The sequence below is a fragment of the Mytilus californianus genome, unplaced genomic scaffold (genome assembly GCF_021869535.1).
Source record: "Mytilus californianus isolate M0D057914Y unplaced genomic scaffold, xbMytCali1.0.p SCAF_29, whole genome shotgun sequence".
NCBI classification, from domain to species: Eukaryota; Metazoa; Mollusca; class Bivalvia; order Mytilida; family Mytilidae; genus Mytilus; species Mytilus californianus.
In genome coordinates, this window is record NW_026262678.1 from 2217365 (window position 1) to 2222372 (window position 5008).

Sequence of the window (5008 nt, forward strand, 5' to 3'; positions counted from 1 at the left end):
ATATCTCGGACAATTTCTATAATGGTGGCCGATCACCTTTTTTAAAAGAGTTATAACCTTGGAAGTATTAAATTTATGGAAAATGGCCTCGTTAGCTCACGGGTACAATTCTCGTCGGATTTTTATAAAACTTATATTATAGGTTAATATCAGCAATATCACAGACAAATTCTATATTGGTGGACGATCGACTTTTTTTTAAAAGAGTTATGTCCCTTGGAAAAATCAAATTTATGGAAAATGGCCTCGTTATCGCTCTCAAAGGTACAATGCTTGCCAGATTTTTATAAAACTTATACTATAGGTATATATCAACAATATCTCGGACAATTTCTATAATGGTGGCCGATCACCTTTTTTAAAAGAGTTATGCCCTTGGAAGTATTAAATTTATGGAAAATGGCCTCGTTAGCGCTCTCACGGGTACAATTCTCGTCGGATTTTTATAAAACTTATACTATAGGTTAATATCAGCAATATCTCGGACAAGTTTCATAATGGTGACGATGGACTTTTTTTTTAAAGAGTTATGCCTCTTGGAAATATAAAATACGTGCTACGCGGGGGACATTGGAACTCTGTTTTTTTATTAATCTTGTAATTATTTACTATTGGTGAAATTCAATGCATTCTTTAGCATTTAAGGTTTTTAAATTCCTATTTTCTTTACGCTAACACTTAGGATAGCGGTAAGGACATCCTAGCTAAGACAGTCCTAAGACAGCTTCGACATGTCGTAAGTCGGTCCTAACATTATCCTAATTTATTCCTAAGAGAGGTCTTGGACAAATCCTAGGACAGCTTAGATAAACAGGCCCCTGGTTTTCAAAAGTATCGTATGACTAAGACATGTTTTACGATGATCTTAGGACATGTCATAGTCGTAAGATATGTTTTCGAAAGTGTCCCAAGTAATAACGAACTGTCATAACTGATGGTCTTATGATTATCATAAAACTTACGACATCACATCCACTGTTCTAATGTGATCATGGGTGTCATTGTTTTGCATTTACCTTTGCACATGCAGCCTCCCATGCTCTCTTTATAGCACTGTTTGTTGTTGCGTTGCTAAATAGTAAAGATTTGCCACTTTCGTCAATTAAAATCTGAACCTTATGCGACGTAAAATTTTGACTCCTTTGCTTATTAATGATTTTGTATAATAAATGTATCATTAATTCTTTCCTAATATAATAGTTTATGTAACGAATTTGCATGATAAACGGGAACTCGATGTACCAATTCTTAATGGCCTACTTCGATCCGTCCAACTCGGGTTGGCTAGAGTTATAAAATCAGTGTTAATGCGCATGTACGCACCCTTCCCGAATCGAAATGAAAACTTTTCTCGAGTTGACTCTCAAAATGGTGGCTATAAATATAGCAGCAGTTGTTAATTTTCTTTTTATGGACGTCGATAATAAACAATTTTATGTTCAAATTTGTAACATTACTATATTAAAGAAGTTCTATCATTTTATTCATTTTAAAACTCCTATTGTAACTAAAGAGAATGGATTGTCGTAATATATTTACATCTTACTCTTCGCAACTCAAGATCACGAAGATATCTTTTTTTTCTCTGCTCTATAAGCATCACCAAAGGTATTTACACACACGAAAAATATTTATTTAATGCCAAAAAAAAAAAAACAACAAAAAACTAAATTTCAATAACAGCCCCTTTCTCCTGCTGTATTTTGTAAAAATTTGGTTTTTTGTATCATACTCTTCTTTGCTGTTCTTGTTTTTCGCCATTTTGTAACTCTAGTAAACCTGCCTCAACCCAGAGTTGATGTCGAGTTAACTCGGGTAGGTTCAAAAGGTCAAACTCGGGGGTTTCGATTGTCAGTCGAGTAAACTCGACAGACTCTATACTAACCCGAGTTGGACGAATCGAAGTAGGCCAATAGTATTCACAATTGAATAACACTTCATGTATGTACAAACTAAATTTTGAAACAAATTTTCAACAACTATGATTTTAATTCTATTTCTTATATAATTTCATATTCATTATTATGAAAAATAAAATATTCGTAAATCCTAAGAATGGTAATAAATATTATTTTCATACTTATTTTTTTCCTAGATATTTTTATAATTATTTAAGAAATGAATGCTTCTTTTTGTAATATGATTGGGGTGTAAAAGTGTTGACCGAAGCACATTTTGTATTAAGCGCGGACTCGCTTCATTCTTAAAATGTGTGCACGCCTTGGGAGACAGTCGAGCTCAACTTTCAATTGTAAATCATCCCTATTGCAAAGCTTTTATTTCTTATTTCCACAGGGTACAAAAGATATGAACAATGGCTTATCGTTACCAAGGTCCAAAAGACCCCGTGTGGTAAATTTTCGAAACTACACCCAAGGTTCACTTTGGGGTCTTGCACGACAAATACTCGCACAAATTTGATACATAAACCCATCTCTATGGTTAAGCGAGAGGGTGTAGTCTTGCCACACCTAATTTTTAAACCTCAGATGTCTGCGTTCCGTGAACTTCTCACCAGAAACCTTTGGTCCATGAAGCCATAGGTCAATGCCTTTCATTTGCACAATAATGCTGTTTTGAAGGGGCAACTATAGAGAAAATGAAAATGGTTACACCCCACCCTTTCCAATTTTCCTTATATTTAAGGCGGCGTGTTCTTTACAATTAGTATCGATTCTTTATCAATATCAATCTTTTCTTGCTTTTTTTTAAAGCTTCACTAGTAACGCATACTACATTGCGATTAAAAGTAAAACTCTATAAAAATACTCTATCTGCTAGATCATATGAAATCCACCATGATGTCAAACATTTAGTAAAAAAACAAAACTTTCTCTCATGTTGAACAGTTTACGCGGATTGATTTAAGGAAGAAGATAGATCTGTATCAGTCAGTCTTAGAAAAGAGAGCATGAACTCTCAGTTAAGGTAGATCATAGGTATATATTTCTTGAGATAGAATTTTCTTATACTTTGCCAAAATGAAGATTTTACTATGCTTTTTTCAAAAATATAATGATGTTCATGAAAAAACACATTTGTGTGCATAAAAAGAAATCTATGAGATAGAATTTTGAAATAAATTGTGAGAAGATATGTTTTATAATATGTTTTAAGAAAATAAAAAGAAAAAATAGTGTCACTGAACTTGTTTTCTTGCTACAGGTAAAAATTAAAAAAATCCCTATCAGTCCAGTATATATTTTTTACTAAAAGAGTTATCTTCCCTGAAATGGCGTTTTTGAAAAAAATGATTCTAAAAACACAAAATTTGATATTTGTTTAAATATTTTGAGTTATACAATAAATCATCAATTTTTATTTAATAAATAAACAGTCTAACCAATAAATTGTAAATCTGTCTCCAAATTTGCAGATTTAGGCAAATAACTAGACCGATTTTGTACTGGGATTGTACAATGCAAGAAGGCGGTATACCATGAATCTACCTTAATATTCTTCAGTATCAATATTCATTGAATAACAAAATAATAGTCGCATTTTAGTTCATTTCAGTCCCGACAGACCGTGCTGTGTTGTATGCGTCCAACACAGTCAAAAGGACGCCCACTTTGGCAAGGGTGTTACTTGCGGTCTGAAGCGGAAATCCTGGTGACCATGTTTCTAAATTTAAGTTCCAGTCAGCTTTTGGGTTCATATATAACAATTATGTTGCATTTTATCAAGAGTAACCAGATAAAATAAGAGTTGTCGACGAAGATTGATAGATTTATTTTTTGCTTAAAGACCAGCTGCATATTCTGAAATTAATACTAGTTACACATTGTTTAATAGTCATCTCTGAATATGTATCGATCTGTATAGATGGTCACAAAATGAGGGAATTTTACATAGGATCAAATACAATAGGCAACCTACGGATTTCCAAAATTTATAAATCTGCAGAAACAGTGTCAATACCACACAAGAGTAATCATATTCAATGCTGATCTAGTTTTGATGTGTATTTGTACATCCATCATAGCTGTAGTAAGTTGTAATCTGTTAAAAAAAGTCATGAAGAATATTAATTGTCATCGAACTTAAGATTTGACACCACAAACTGTACAGAAAGTCTTTTTTAAAGGTAACCTCATAAATGCTCGATTGATAAATTGTTGTTTGCTCTACTCCTAGTGACAAATATGAATTAATTTCGAGACCAGAACAAATTAAAATGAATTGAGTAATTAAGTTCTGAAAACTGGGGAACATCAAAACAGAGGCCCCTCCTTATCATGATACGTTGATCATATTTCTATACCGCAGTCAACCATTTTGATAGGTTAACTATGACTGTATTGTAACTTATTTAAAATTCCTAGTGCAAAACAGCTCTTCAAACTAAAATTGCTTGTATATTTCTTCCTTTATCTATCTTAACTAGTTTCCTAGTGTCTTGTGATTTATTATCAGTTGGTTCTATTAATTCCGAGTTGTAAGGGGAGAAAGAGATGAAAAAGACATATTACTCGTATGTTTTCCTAAAAAAAAAAAAACAATATATGCTATATAAAGTTCAAGATAGTAATGACAAAGGTAGAGATACATCAATATATATCTAGCAACTGACTTTAATAGATAGCGTCATCCAAAACACTTTTGCCACTGTGCATGTCCAGTACATACTCAATACATATCTGTTTTTCAATCTCTTTCATTTGTACACTGTTTTCTGTTTTCCGTGGATTATATGCTGAAATCAGTATAATCAGAAATAATGCAGTTACGAAAGTTTGGGGGTTTTGAAAGCGTCAAGATTTATATGTTTCGGAGTTTAGTGTGACGTCCATTTTCGCTGAACTAGTATACATTATTGTTTATGGGCCAGCTGAAGCCCACCTCCGTGTGCGGGATTTTTTCGCTGTGTTGAAGACCCATTGGTGGCCTTAGGCTGTTTTCTGCTCCTTGGTCGGGTTGTTGTCTCTTTGACGCATTACCCGATTACATACTCAATATAAAAAAAGTTTGTAATTGTGCAAGAAAGAAGATCTATAACAACATTCAA